Raw genomic sequence first — 16,465 nt, forward strand, 5'->3', positions numbered from 1 at the left:
AAGAGCCAGTGGCTATATAGAAAATACCCTGGTCAAGACAGACTCACAGACTGCCATTGGGACATCTTTCTCAGGCACACAGGCTTGAGACTTTTGGGTCTACTAGATGGATGGATACAGACGGGCTCATTTTCTAGAAAAGATGGGTGCATGTGCTGCTTCTCTGCTTTAGTGCTTTCAGATAGCTGTAGGCATTTCCTCAGAAGATAATGCTATGATCTGCATCCCATAGGTAGGAAGACCTTGAACTGCACAGCCAGTTTAGATACCAGAGGCTGTTGTTTTAACAGTAGCAAGTCAGGATGATCTGACAGAGCTTCATCAGCTTTTTCTGCTGGCCAGGTGTAGGTAGCTGCCTACTCAATGCACGTATTTTCATATTGTCATCCTGAGGTTTCTTGTTTTTGCTATAAATGGCAGGCGTTGAATCTGGAACCCTAGATTATACAACAAGGACTCGGTAGGTAAAACTGAGGTACTTGTGTTCTGGTTTGAATTTGTCTTTATTTTCCATATTGATCTTAGGTCAGGATGCCTAATACAGAATAAATAAATAAATAGATAGATAGATAGATAGACAGATTATCTTAATGACTAGCTTATGCATGTGACTGTTGTATAGTCACATTGCATATACATGATGTGACACACATACATCAGGAATATACATCCTACCCATAAAGTTTCCTATACTTTTGTAATTCACATCATGAATCACAAAATGTTTATTAAACCTAGAATGTCTACATCAGTTAAATATCAGTTTTGCACACAAGCACTGAAAAAAAAAAAAAAGAGTGAGAGAATTAGCAGCCATTCTTTGACTGTCTGTTTAATTAAAGCTAACCGTGACATTTACCTGCAAATGAATGAAATTCATTTTTTACCTACAGATTAGCTTTGAGCTGACTCTTCCACAAACATTAATCATTAAAGGCACTTCAACATTATACACACAATCCTCCTGATTGTGCAAATAATTTCTATTAAAACAAACAAACAAACAAACCTTGAACTCAGGGATAAAGTTACAGGGAAAAAAATATGGCTTAATAAGTAGGATTGTTTGGACACCAATGGAGTCTAGCTCACATGATCCTATCTTTTCTTGTTTTTTCTTTTTACAGAACTAATTAGAAAATGAAGCCAGTAACAGAAGCGCAGTAGATTCAGGTGTCACCAATTTAGCAGAAGGTTCGCTTCCTGGTGAAACTTGATATTGCTTTACTTACTTGTGAATGCAAGAAAAAATCAGTATTTGCTGAGTCATGTCACTCCAGAAATTCCAGTGAGAGGCATCAGAAAAGACAGATTTAAAACAGCTGGTACACAGAATCTCAAAGTAAAGTCATCATGCTCTTCTGCAAAGATAGCTTTAGCATCCAAAGGCAGACAATTCCATAAATTATTGAACAACATGCTTCTTTTGGAATGGAGGTGGAACATTTGGGAATGGGATATTAGAGAAACAGTAAGAGAAGGACATGCATGACTACAGCAAGGCGTTTTGGGAGCTAGTTCCCCCTTCAGCCTAGCAGCATACAGACACAAGTCCTCACAGCCAAGAGCTTTCTTTGGCTAAGAGTCAAACAAAATATTTGGGCCCCATGTTCTTCTGCTTCAACAGTGCAACCTGTGGCCTATTCCCACCCATATCATACCATCATTTCTTCACCTGCTGATTGCCCCTTGTCTTTGTCCCTTGTTGTTTCTCCAAAACGGGCAACAGTGACAGCAGTAGCAAACATTTAAAAAGGCTAGAGGAAACTAAGGGAGCTCCAGGGGAAACCCTGGGTGATCAAGGTAGTACAGGGGCAGGTGTTCTTAGGGTCACCAGATATTGCTGCTGTTACCTAGGGTATTGTAAAAACCTGCAGTACCTCTGTACCCCAGCGTGGCTGTCAGGATCCTGCCAAAATGTCAGTCCTGCTCTGCACTATTCTTTTCAGAGAATGGGTTGCTTGTCCCTTCAACGTGTTTTACTGGCTGAGGTTCTCACAGGAGCACCTCTGCAAGCTACCTCCTTCCAGGCACCATTAAGCTTAGGAGAAGGAAATTAGGAGATCAAGATGGGGACATGTCCCCTGAAATTCCTTTCTGCTTCCCCTATCTCCTATCCACAGGGGCAGAAGTCAGTATGAGAAAAGACTGGTAACTGGGTCTGAATATGAAAATAAGAGTAGCTGATACTTCCCAGCCTCCCCAGTGACAATGGGTCATTCAGAGATGATCCATTGACATCTGGGGGAAGCATTAGTCAGCAGATTTACATTAACATGTCTGGCCTCATCTGTAGAAGACAACTTTTATCACAGCCATCCTGCTGTTTTTCAGGGTGAACTGCAGAGGGTCTCTTGGATCTGCATTGTGCCCATCACTGCCCCTGAACACGTTTCTCAGGCAGCACTGGGCTCCCAGACAGAAAGATGATCAGAAGGAGTAAGGAGTGAGCCAGACGTGTCTCTGCTGCTTCTCTTTCACCTCCAAAGGAGATCATCCATTGTCCATGAGGATCAGTCTTTAAATTTGCAAGGAATTAATAAAAAGCTAAAGCTTAATATAACTTTTTCCTACTTAAAAAATGAAGCAAAGACTTTTATATTACTGTACCGTTTTTCCCAGTTCTGGCAGTTTCACAGCCAATGGAAAGCCTCCAGTTTCATTTGGGAAGGATTATGGAACAGCAGAATTTTGGAATGGTTCTTCTAATATTCCTGCATTAGTAATTGCCATATATCAAGTTCAAAATGCATCCTTAGAACTCACTTATTATTTCCTAACAGGCAAAAAAGAAAAAAATAAAAACAAAAAATAAAAAATTGCTAATAAAATGAATGCTTGTGAACACAGATTATAATATCCCTACTGGTAACTATTTATTATGTATTTAACTATGTACTTAACTGTATCTTCAGGACATTTGTTTTTAACTAATACTTAGCTTTCCATGTATTTTAATTTTACTGGGTGTGTATAATAAAAATGCCTGTATAGCATGTCTTACACTCAGTTTACACAAAACAGGTTTTTCTCTCTTGTTGGGATTTCTGGGATAAAATACTTAATTATTTTTCCTTGACACCCAATTATCAATATTTATACAGTGTCATGCTTAATAGGCAAAGTGTGCCAAAAACATGCCTCCCTGATTTTCTCATGCTCTGTCCAAAGGCAGGTTTGCTGTAAACTACAGCATAAAGTGTGGTATTTCTCACAAATGGCTAAGCATCTAGTCCTATATGCCATTGACCTGTTTTGATTATGAGGTGTGTTCAAGTTGAAAATCAGAATTGCTGTCATGATGCTGTTACCAGGTCAGATGCACATATAGCCAAAATACTAGTCAAATGGATTAGTAGACCTTTGAAAATTTTCTCTGTAATTTCTGCATCATCAGAGCCAAGAATACGTCTACCTGATTTCAGCTGATCCCCCTTCACTTTAATTTTTCTGAAGCAATATCTACATGTGAAAAAAACTGTGATGAGCAAAAAACCTTCACACACGGAAAAGATTAAGCAAATAACTGGATTTATCAAAAGCCAGAGTCAAATGCAATACTTTGTCTAGTTCTCATATTGATTATTTTTTTCACTTAAATTAACATTGTTGGTATTGTCTCATAATCTATAATATGGTTTATTTAACACAAGTAATATGGTTTATTTAACACAAGTGCTCTCTAAGAGATAGAGTGTCAGGAAGAGACTGCAAATGTAACCTCGTAGATTTGGGCTAAGCATGATATTAATCTAATTGATTCCTTAGCCTCTTCTCCTGTAGCTAAAGAAAAGGCACCATAATATTACTTTATTTAATTGCAAGCTCTTCAGCATCTTGCTCTGTGTTTGTACGCTGTCTAGTGCCATGGAGACTTCTCCCCAGTTAAGGCCTGTGGGTGCTGCTGCAATATCAGTAAGTGAGAATAAGGGCAGTGAAATGAAAGAAGAGATTGCTGAAATAATTCTGTATGTGAAGCTGATATTCTCTCCTTCTAGCAACAGCCAGTCCCAGTAGAAATGTAGATGCTTCCTCAGAAAGTCCTCGTGCAGAGAAGTAATTGTCCTTGTGAGTGATCTTGTTTTAGGAGAGAAATAAAATAAAATTAGGCTAAGGAACTTTCTTATAGCTGAGAACACTACAGAAACATATTTACTGGATCATCTTGCCTTTTTGTCTAAAAAGCAATAAACAACCGTCATGAACAATGGCAGAATCAAAGAGGGTTTAAAAGGTGGAATTTATTAGAAGTGTTTCCTCATACCTAGTACTAAGCCTTCCTCCCTTGAACGTTCATTCCATTTCCTTGTTGGAAACAAGAACTGTGCTCAAACGCCCACCTGTCTCATCCCAATGTCTTCTCTAGGAGTGTTGTGCAGAGCCAAACCTTGTGTCCTTCATCTGCATTTGTCGACACTGGCAAACATTCATCTGTAAATGATAATGCAAATGGGACATGAGTCTATGTCAGTTCATAGAATTATTTAGTAATTTGAGAAACTGTTGGGGAAACAGACTCTGAGGTCCTCACAGCTCTGTAAACAAGGTCCAGGTCTCCTGAATGGAAATACACTTTTCAGCAGAATTCTCCTGTTCTTGGGCTTTCAGTGTAGCTTTAGTTTGTCACCATTCTCTAAAGGCCAAATGAGTCAGATGGCTGAGATGAATGCTTCAAGGTAAGGCAGCACACCTGCGTGTCCCTGACTTTCATGGTCCCCTTGAAATCACCCAGAGCAACCCGTCCTGACAGAGGTCCCATGGGAACTGAAACTCTTGAATTCTGTTTGCTGTAAGTCGTCTTGAGTAATCTGTGCGTATCATATTATTCCATGTAATCTTCTGGTTGGCCTTAGGACAGTTGGAAAGAAGTGCCCAAGCAGCTTCTCAGGTTGCCAGCTGCCCAAAAAAATAAGCTCCATAGTTCACAGGAATTCAGTATTTCAACCATATTTATCTCAGGGCCCTGTACAGAGTCACAGAGGGACGAATGATTTACCTCACACACAGCCCCTCATAACTGCAAAGGCTGTTATTCAGCAATAGTCCTGTGACACCTAGTTTACATTTTCTTACCACTGTGTAAATATAATTCTCCTCCCTATACCCTTGTGGGGTAGGTAAGTAAATATTTGATTTCCTCTTCATAGCCAGGAAAGCTGGCATAAGTGGTATATAACAGTGGGGTACAGTTCTGAGCTGCTTTGGGAGAACAAAAAATCATAGCCATAGACATAGCCTCCATCAGTAGAGACTTCTGGAGACCATTTAGTTCAACCTCCTGATTTAAGCAGGACTGTTTCCAACACAAGATCAGATCACTTGCAGCTCTGTTAAATTAAGTAATCACTAACATTAGAAGAGATTCTTTGAAATGTTACAAATATTCATTGTCTGTCATTTTGGACTGTTGTTTTTTGTTTCTCCTGATCATAGATATTTCTTTGAAAAATGCAGTGAAAACAATTGATCCTTATTTTGCTGCCATACACAGAGGAGCTGTCAAACATTGCTCTTCAGTAGGCTCAATCTTATCTCTTTTCTAGCTGAACAGACTTAGAGGTTTGTAGAGGCGCTTTCAGCAACCTCCTGAAACCTGAGCACACCATTTCTTCTTATTGCACACAGCATGTCAGATTAAGCAATGTGAGCAGTGAGAATTATTGTAAATGTGAATCTTCTATGCTTAATGGAATGTGACAACTAATAATTTTAACTATTCACTTTTTTTCTTCAAATGCTGCTTTTGTCAGTTTTAAGCAATGTGTGTACTTCCAGATGAAAGGACTCCCAGTGAATTCCTGTATTTACTGTGAAATGGTTAATTATTTTGTGGAATGCCCTGAACGTTTTCATGGACATAAGTTAATGAATATATTATTACATATAAAGGGACCATCCTCTAGGTGATTGCCCAAAATGAGCAATGGTGAGGATTGTTAGCAGGAAAAGGGTTGATACATTATCTAATCTGCAGATTTATTGCACGTGAATATGATGTTATGTTGCTGGTGACATACCTGAAATTCCTTGGCAGTCCTTTGCAGTCCTAAGGAACATGCTCCTTTGCCCTTTCTCGTGTCAAGAAGCTTGAAGCCAACAGACCATTTTACAAGTCGCCTATTGCTCATTTGAGAAATTAGGAATAACAATAGCAGTGGAGGAGCAGTCAGGGTCATACCAGAGGTGGCAGGGTCAAGATCACTGCTAGCTCTCTCTGGACAGCTGATTTCCCAACACCCTAATGACAGAAGGTATTTCCATTAACCACAAAGAATATAAATTAGTTTTGTTTTGTTTGGCAGCAGCACAATGGACATCTGGGTAGCTGTCACAAAAGGGGTCAAGGAAGCTATAAAGCTGCCCGGCTGGCTCAATGCAGCACAAGCTCACAAGTCTGTCAGACATGTGAAGAATGTGAAGAAGATTTTTTCCTGTTTAATTCCTGTTTTTTCTTGAGTTTAATTTACAATGGAGCATGGCCACACTGACCCACTTACCCTTATCTAGCTGTGTCTAACCGACTCAAACAGCCTTCCCTGTGCAGATTTTATGTCCATATGTGAGATAAAATCTCTGCTCACCTGAGACGTTCTTGATCTCACTGGTATCCCAGTGAGGTATTTGGAAAGCCAGCCATGTCCAAGTGGTAACATAGGCAGATTTTGCTACAATTAGAATCCAAGACTTTCTTGATTGTTGATGTTTTTTTCAAAGATGACAGCCTGCTGCTTGGCATGTGGTAGCACATATAGCCATTAACCTCAGGTAAGTGCAAGGGACAGACAAATTCTTTATCAAATCTGTTTTGCAGCAATTTTAGACATTTTTCACCATGCAAACCAATGGAGGCTCCAGTGCCCTCATTTTGCCACGTTATTGGGCTGCCATTGATTTCAGTAGAGAGGCTCTTGGTTTGTCACAGAACCGTAGAATGGCTTGGGTTGGAAGGGACCTTAAAGATCACCTAGTACCAACCCCCCTGCTTGTGTCTGTGTATAATATGACCCTAGATATTTTCGAAGCAAGATGCCAAATCACAGTCATGGCTGTAATGTAATACCATATATTTTTGTGTTGGCTAACATACAATATGGTCATTTTCACTTTCTAGTAAGCCAAAGAGAAGAACCAAAGCAATTTGTAGAAACACATAAGGCTGAAAATGATAGGCAGTTATTATTTTGGTGTCTGCAGTCTACTTACCTGCAGCTTTGTGTCATGTCACCTGGTCAAGTGATGTTTCTGCACTTTTGAAAAGGTGGAACTTCCTTTCATAAACATTCATGACAAAGTATAAAGGAAATGGCACCCAATTAAATTTTATGGCACTTAGATAATCAAGCCAAATAATACAAAGCATAATACAAATAAATGACGTCTCTTGCTGGCATCATAAATGGTAGAATATTGGCCATCAATAGTCCCAATATAAACTTAAGCCAAGAAAAGCTTGGGATCAAGAACAAGAACAAGGAAGTTCTCTGTCTGTTATCTACTGTGAAGGAGCCTAGTCTTTAACAGATGTTGCAAAACAAAAGATAAAGGTCTCTTGAGTCTGAATACTACCTGTATTTTATATATTTTCTGAAAATGTATTTCCCTCACGGAAACAGGGATTAAAAATAAAAATAAAGATAAAAATCCATATTAAATAGGAGAGAGAGAGAAAAGGGGGGGGGGGGGGGAGGGGAAGGGGTAAAAGCTTTGAAAAGAGAGAAACCTCTGTTATGCTACAAGTAAACTGGCCTTCCAAAAGTAGACAGTCAACCACAACTAAACAGCATACTCTATAAGCACCTGCTAGAACAAGTAGGTCTTTTAGGAAGCTGAAATTTTCATTGTGCAAATTACCAGAGCTGAAATACACTCCGCAGTGATCCACTGAAAATATTTGGTCAGCAGTTCCAGATTGTTCCAGGTAGATACTTTTCTTCCTTCTGCTCTTTCTTATCAGCTTTATCTTTCTTTGTTCCTTCTATTTATCAGAAGAGGGTGGAGGAAAAAAGAAGGGAAAGAATAGAAAAAGCAAAGGAGAAAGAAAGGAAAGTTTACAACTGAATGCCAAAAGAAAATGAAATATTAAGCTTAAATTTTCACTAAAAAGCTTCCCCAGAAATGCAGCCTCCCTATTCCTCCACTCCACTTGTCACATTTCTTTCCTTTCAAAATCTCTAGGATTAAAATGGTTTTGACACATTTGTTACAATTTGTGTGTGTGTGTTTGGAACAATTTCAGCTCCCATTCTTAACCACACAATAGGTGAATAACAAAATCCATAGGGTATGAGCCATGAGCTAGCCTGACCACAGGAGATGATGGCGGCTTTCTCACTTAAAATTGGACTGAAATTTCACAATACAGCATTAAGATGAAATATGGAGCTGAACCAACAGCAAGATAAGAGCTGACTTTCAGCATTCATACAGTGTTAAAATTTAGTTCTCACTTTCTACTTTCAAGGCAAGAAGAAAACTAAAATAGGGAAACAAATCTATAACCTTCTCCATTTTACAAAGAGGAACAGCTTTTACTACGTTGAGGGAGCAGTGTTTGATATAACATAAACAAGTAAATTATCTTAAAATCACATTTCACTGTCACTGAAAAAAAAATAATAATAAATATATTTTTATATATATGTATATATTGCTCATCTCTGGAATCCCTGAAGCATTAGTTGTATAAAATAATTGCAGAATCACAGAATGGGCAGGGTTGGAAAGGACCTCTGAAGATCATCTAGTCCAATGCCCCTGCCAGGCAGAATCTCCTAGAGCACATTGCACAGGATGGCATCCAGGTGGGTTTTGAATATCTCCAGAGAAGGAGACCACAACCTCTCTGGGCAACCTGTTCCAGTGCTCCTCACAGTAGAGAAGTGCCCTTTCATATTCAGCCGGAACATCCTGTGCTTCAGTTTGTGCCCATTGCCTCTCATCCTGTCACTGGACAGAACTGAAAAGAGACCGGCTCCATCCTCTCAACACCCTCCCCTCAGAAATTCATACACATTGATGAGATCTCCCCTCAGTCTTCTCTAATAATAGTAATAGTGATAAAGATAATAATAATAATAACAACAACAACAAAACAACAGTATTTTAGTAGGTAGAATTTTAGCCCACATTCAATATGAAGGCTTTTTTTTCCCTGCAATTTGGTTGCAATTTTTGATTCATTAATTATTTCACTTTGCTTCTACATTTAGTAATAATAATGTCTCAAGTAAAGAACATTAAATCTTTTCAACTCTTCTTCACTGATCAGTTACTATTTGACCAGTTCAGCAATTGCAGAAGGGTGCAGATGGGTTCTCTTTTCAACCTTTTTGTTTTTCTACATTTATTTCTATGTAGGTTTTCACATTTTTTCATATTTCTGCTGAGACCCACTGCCTGGAAGCATAAGCAGAAGTGTTTTGTCCATTTGCTGTTTTGCTTGCCAAGAAGTTCAAGAATTCCCTGACTTTCAGCAGAGTTCTCTTGGCAATAATCTAATCATTTTTGAAAAGAAAAGCAGAGCAGCGCCTCTTCCTAAATTCCTGATTTTTCAGAATTACCCAGGATGTGGTGGGTACTAAGAATATTGTGAAGTATAGCTTCCAATAAGTTTTAACATCTTAAATTGATTTTATTTAAGAAAACAAATTATTGAACTTCAGTACTCATATGGAAATGAATTGAGTTTAGGGAGCACTGATAGTTTGTAGCCCTAACCATATAAGATGACTGCTTTGTGCTTTGTGTATACCTTCACTATTCTAACAGGGACCTTCTGAGGTAGCTCTGTACCACCTATGTCATGCATTAAGATACCTACGCTAATAAGTTAAAAAGGTCTGGAAAATGGTTTAAAGCCTGTCATCTCCCGTGCTGTTAAATCATTACCATGACTTTTGAGGTGGCTTTATCACAAGCCATTTCATCTCCCAGAAAATCCTGGATACAATCCAAGGAGATGGACAGGTTGGAGACCACTGTCCAAAGGCACTTTGGATATGATACCTTTCTTCAGAGGCTAAATGCCAGAAAATGATCCCTGTTGAATCTGAGTCCAGGCTGAGCTGGGGCTCTCAGGACAGAAGATGCGGAGTCTGGGAAGGAGACAGGGCTTTATAGGTGAGACCTGATACAAACCTTTCCGCGGTTTGTCTCATCAGTGTTTTCGTCCTAATTCAGGGCCATGCAATTTCTTCTTTTATTCTGAAGACAAGTGCCAGTCTCTGCTTCTCTTACTCATCCCTAAATTTTGGTAGTCTAGCTCTGCTCTGTAATGCTCGGAGTGCTTTGACAGAGACCAAGGCAATGTGCATGCAATGTGATTCTGCCTCCAGGCCACATCTGTGTATGTCACCTTTTAATTCTTGAAGTTCTTTTTAAATAAACCCAGTAAAATGAATGCAAATAAACTATTTCAGAGCAACACATTCCCTCCAATAATTTTACTACTTGAGTTCCATTCAGCCTGTGGTGTTCAATCCATTCCACCAAACTACCTGAAATCCTTCAGAATCATATTAGGCAAGCACTCAAGTTTTAATTTGGTTGGCTGTTTTGTTCCTGTTGTTTCCAATTCACATTTGAGCTACTACATTAATTATCTGGAGAGCAGAAAGTCCCATAAAAGTCACTGCTCCCAGAATAGCCATAGATGCAAAGCACTGTTTTCAGTGAGTGCCAGGAAAAAAAAAAAAAAAAGAAGAAGAAAAAAAGTAAAAAACAAGTACTGAAGTGTGTCCTGCAGAAGAAAAACGGCTTTCAGTTCACTTTTAGGGAATACTATGAGGTGAAATATAGCAAGTAATTTCCCTGTGTGCCAGCAGGACTTCTTACCCACTTAAAATATCTACACATATAATCTCATAACTCTTCACTCCTTCCATCACTGTGTAATACGAGATGTTGCCAATGTGTCAAAATCACAAATGTGTAAAGCTAAGATTTTGAACATATTGAGCTTTGGCCTACCTCTCAGTCTCTGGATGTCAGTGGGCTTTCACAGAATGCAGTGAAGCAGCTAGGGCAGCACCTTCTGTACTTTAGAAAATCTTTTGAATGAACAAAATTTTACAGAGGTAAAAGCTGGATTAGTATTGTCTTTAGAATTTGGCACAGTTTTAGAATGCTAAAGGAATGCAGCAGGCAATGAAAAATAGCAAATCCTAAAATTACCATAAGATGAAGAAACATTAACATTCTTGGATCACCACCTAAGTAGACCCTTTACATATGCAGAATGATTCACCAGAACAGACCAGACTCCTGCTCATCCCCTGGGTATGGTAGTCAGCTGTGTTTAGTGTTTCATTGCCTCAAGCATATCTGTTCACTTTTTTATATGCTTTCCAATTTTGCCAAGTTGACTCTTTGACTTGTCAATTTGGGAATCACTGTCATGTAGCGTTCACACACTGAGATAGGACTTAGTCATATCTGTGATGGCTTTGAAATAACTATGTGAACTTAGTTTCCGGGAGTACAGTCATTTTGCTCTGCTGTTCAGATAACTGAAAAACACACTAACTTATTACTGTTTGATTTTTTTTTTTTTTGACATTATTATTTAGTTTCTTTGATTTAGCCTTCCTTTTCTCAACATAACGTGCCTGTTCCTATTTGTTCAAAGCAGATGAGTTCACATGCCAATGGCAACGTTCCCTGGATTGGGAATTGTCTCCATCTAGTTCAGTTATGCTTCAAAAACTAGGAATTGGCATATTTGCATTATTTATGATGCACTATGCACCTTTTTTTTAAGTTAAGATTTGAGCTAATTATAGATTTTATGTTGATCAAATAGTCTATGTCATCTAGTTCAGTTCTTTGCAATTTGAGTCACCTCAACACACAGAAAAAAGGAGAGGAGAGGAGACTTGAGGAGACTCGAGGAGACTCGAGCAGACTCGAGGAGACTCGAGGAGACTCGAGGAGAGGAGGGGGAGGGGGAGGGGGAGGGGAAGGGGAGGGGAAGGGGAAGGGGAGGGGAGGGGAGGGGAGGGAGGGAATTAGGGAAGGGAAGGGAAGGGAAGGGAAGGGAAGGGAAGGGAAGGGAAGGGAAGGGAAGGAAGGGAAGGGAAGGGAAGGGAAGGGAAGGGAAGGGAAGGGAAGGGAAGGGGAAGGAAGGGAAGGGAAGGGAAGGGAAGGGAAGGGAAGGGAAGGGAAGGGAAGGGAAGGGAAGGGAAGGGAAGGAAGGGAAGGAAGGAAGGGAAGGGAAGGGAAGGGAAGGGAAGGAAGGGAAGGGAAGGGAAGGGAAGGGAAGGGAAGGGAAGGGAAGGGAAGGGAAGGGAAGGGAAGGGAAGGAAGGGAAGGGAAGGGAAGGGAAGGGAAGGGAAGGGAAGGGAAGGGAAGGGAAGGAAGGGAAGGGAAGGGAGGGAGGGGAGGGGAGGGGAGGGGAGGGGAGGGGAGGGGAGGGGAGGGGAGGGGAGGGGAGGGGAGGGGAGGGGAGGGGAGGGGAGGGGAGGGGAGGGGAGGGGAGGGGAGGGGAGGGGAGGGGAGGGGAGGGGAGGGGAGGGGAGGGGAGGGGAGGGGAGGGGAGGGGAGGGGAGGGGAGGGGAGGGGAGGGAGGGGAGGGGAGGGGAGGGGAGGGGAGGGGGAGGGGGAGGGGGAGGGGGAGGGGGAGGGGGAGGGGGAGGGGGAGGGGGAGGGGGAGGGGGAGGGGGAGGGGGAGGGGGAGGGGGAGGGGGAGGGGGAGGGGGAGGGGGAGGGGGAGGGGGAGGGGGAGGGGGAGGGGGAGGGGGAGGGGGAGGGGAGGGGAAGGGGAAGGGGAAGGGGAAGGGGAAGGGGAAGGGGAAGGGGAAGGGGAAGGGGAAGGGGAAGGGGAAGGGGAAGGGGAAGGGGAAGGCAAGGCAAGGCAAGGCAAGGCAAGGCAAGGCAAGGCAAGGAAAGGGAGCACATTATCTTCAGTGTTCAAAGATATTAATTAAAGCAGAACTGTTGCCTGATCTGAGACTATATACCAGAGGGGAATGCGTGCTCTGATTTACAGATGTGTCAAGTGCCTGAAGCACCTATTCACTTTAGAGGAGTGAACTGATGCTCAGTATATTTGAAAACTAGATCAGTGATTTTAACTAGGACTAAAAGTGTTATCACTACTTCAGGTAGTGACATTTATTTGGGTAAGTCTCTGTCACTCCCTTTTGTACTTGGCATTTCCAGCTTGAAGTTCCTTACAGAAGCTGGTCTTCTGGCACCTTTTCAAGTAAAGCAAACATTTACAGATGTATAAAATTAAGCATTCCATGAAATATGAGGACAACATATGTAAATACAACTGCATTGACTGCAGTGGGAATTCAGTCTGCTTACTCAGAGGTCAGACATGACCCAAAGAAAAGCTGGGACTTGCCCAGGATCATTGTGAGGAGTCAGTGTCAGAGTTCCCAGCACCTGAGTCATGTAGTTGGCTGAGTCATCCACACCTCTGTTGGTACATGGCTTCACACACAATGCATCATGCTTTCTTCCTTTCACTCACCCTTGGTTTGCTCCCAGTTTAAAATGAGCAGTCCTAAAGTTTATCCTGGGTTCAGATTCATGCATGTGTATCTTTCAGTCAACCTGGTAGTCTCACTCTCTTTTGTCCTTTCCCATCATTCTGTTTCATCCAAGATTTGTGTCAATGGCTCAGCCTTTTCTTCCGGTTCCTGTAAGAAGTGCAGGTTTGGAGCACATCTCCCTTATCAACCATTCCCCACTCCTACTTGCTCCCTTCAAAGACCATGCCTAGGAGATCAAGGGCAGCAAGACCACTCCTGACCTCTGTCCACGGATGATGACTACCATGCTTTTCACTGATCAAACCAGTTTTGCTGTAATCACAAGGAACATTGTTTTGTGCGGTCAGGGAAAAGATTCACTGGGTTTGAAGCCTGGGTTTTCTTCATTAATAAATTAGAGTAATTCTTGGTCAACCTGACCCCTGTCTCTATACAGAACTCTACTGCTGCCAACTTCCACAGATTTTACCCATAACTAGAACAATGTCTGTCTGTAGCTAAAGACAATCTTGTGATACCATGGGTAAGAAACCAGAGCAATGGAAGAAAAAGCGAATTCTTCAAAAAATGTCTATTTTTTTCATATGTAAATAGTGTTATGACTTGGAAAATGTTGCTGTACCTATGCTATTGTTGACAGGATGGCAATGCTAACTGCAGTTGCATTGGTTAGAGGCAGGTGCATATTCAGTGTGTGCAGACAACTGTATTTTACCACCAAATGCAGGAAGGAAGGTAACAGTGATGCCAAGAAGTTCTTTGAATAATACTCTTCCTATATTTGATATTCCTTGAGTATTTTTTTGAGTGCCATAAGGTTTTGCTAACATCACTTTAAAAGTCGCAATGCCTAAATCATTCTTTATAACACAGACCACTGCCTGCTTGGAAAAATTAGCATATTTGGAAACTAATCTTCTGCATTCTTTTTGCATTCCAAATCATTACCAGGGAAAATTTAACAAAGACATCGAGTATTTAATATTCTCAGATTTAAAATACATGCTACAATGAGTGCCAACCAATTACAGTAATTGTTACTCATCACTTTTACCCACTGTCACAATATTTATAAAACTATCATAGAGTGTGGTAATGCTGTAATATGACTTCAAAGTCTGCTCCTTTATAAGGGAAGTCTTTACTTAAGTTTCTACCTTGTTTTTACTGACTAGCATCTAAATCAAGGCTGTTAGTATCTGTGTGGACATGCCTAAAACAAATGGACATGCCTCTTAATAGGCAAAGAACAAAGTTTTTAAATGCAAAGAAATGAAAAAAAGAAAAAAAAAGAAAAAAAAAAAGAAGAAAAAAGAATGCCAAACCTTGAGTTGCTCAGATCACCTTTGGAAAAATTACAAGAATGGATATTAAATGTATTGAAATTCGTATAAACAAGTATTTGTTTATATGCTGCTGAATCAGGATTATCACCACTTGTGAAGCAGGCACAAGAATCATAAAAGCTTCCTCATCCTTCTCACTTAACCTGTGGTAATTTCAATTTATAATTAAATGTCATTAACATTCTCATGCTCTTATGTGAACAGGAATTTACTGGATGGAGCAGCTTAGATTCTCATAACATCTGTGTCCAGTCAAGGAAAAAAAGAAAAAAAAAGAGTAGCTTTTAAGTGCTTTGTCCATAAGGTGAAATCCAACATCTCTGTGAGTTGCCCATTTGCCATGGGGCGTGGACAGAGCTGGAAGCTTTGGCAGTGATGCGAAGCCCTGAGCATCAAGCCAGGTTCTGCCAGGACTGTCAGCAGAAGCTGCTGAGCACAGGTGCATATCCAGCACCCCGTTCTGCTCTGAGCCTGGGATGCTTCGCACAAGCTACCCCAGTTCCCCAGGTGAAGACCAGTAACGACACTTGTCCTTCAAAGAGCAAAACACAATGTATTGTTTTATTTGTGGACAGTGAGAAATAGTCTCTTTTTTTGAGTTGATGGTTAAGCCAGCATGAAAAAGCCCTGCACAGGCACCAGAGTAGGACCAGGACATTTTGAGTAAGGTCAAGTCATACAGGGAGGTGGTGTGTGAACTCAGGTCCCACTGCTGTTGGGTACGCTCTGAGAAGAGAGGGACTGGCCTTGGTATTTTGGTTAGGTGCCCACCAAAATTCTGCCTTGGATTTATAAATCCTTAACTGGATCTATTCCTAAATTCACAGACTTTCTGGCAATAAAACTAAAAATAAATAATAATAATAATAATAATAAAAAGGAATAAATGATACATTGAGTCCATCAAAAGATAACATATATTTCCAAAGTGTTTGGCACCATATTAATGGTTTTAATAAATCCAATCTCTCCTAGGCTGACTTTGTTAGACCATACTATCAAATGGAGTTTTACAGTGACAATTAATGGCAAACAGATTGAATTAAAACATCCCATTCAGATAAAATACAATACTGTCACGTCGTATCATAGTGAATTCTTCCCTAGTAATAAGAAACAATAAAAATAAAAGTATTTTTATGTTCCTTAGCAGTAAACTAACAATATTTACCAGTTCTCTGTGTGCAGCTTTTGTCAGACTTCAGCATATTCTTCCAACAAGCCTCATGCTCTGTCCTCTACCTGCCAAGGTTCAAAATACAATAGCACAGCAAAATGTCAAAACAGATTAGTCACTCCTTTTCCAACATTTTCTGACTCTTTTCATTTGTAGATAGCTCAGCAAATTGGAGAACTGATGAAAGGATGTGAAGTTGCAAGAGGTCAACAGTTAGATCTTTGTTATTTAATTCAGCTGTTGACTTCCACAAATCTTGAAACATTTGCAGTTGTAAAGCATTTCTATTTTGTCATGAACTCTGCTGTATAGGCAAGAGAGATGTTCATATAGAAATATGGCTGTTCAGCCTACAGAAGAGAAGGCTCCGGGGTGACCTCACAGCCTTTCAGTACTTAAACGGGACTTATAAAAAAGATAGAGAACAACTCTGCTCAATCAGA

General features: G+C 40.6%; 1 long non-coding RNA gene across 1 annotated transcript; it reads right to left on the reverse strand.

Moving 5' to 3' along the window:
• Nucleotides 1-424: 424 nt before the first annotated feature.
• LOC308185532 lies at nt 425-16,088 on the reverse strand. Its single transcript, XR_013943443.1, has 6 exons — nt 16,017-16,088; nt 13,478-13,646; nt 7,852-7,975; nt 6,018-6,238; nt 4,341-4,431; nt 425-4,077 (listed from the first exon to the last, which is right to left on the reverse strand). It is a non-coding gene; the product is annotated as an uncharacterized lncRNA (long non-coding RNA).
• Between the last annotated feature and the right edge of the window lie 377 nt (nt 16,089-16,465).

Source organism: Anser brachyrhynchus (assembly GCF_964034855.1).
Source record: "Anser brachyrhynchus genome assembly, chromosome: Z".
Lineage (NCBI taxonomy): Eukaryota > Metazoa > Chordata > Aves > Anseriformes > Anatidae > Anser > Anser brachyrhynchus.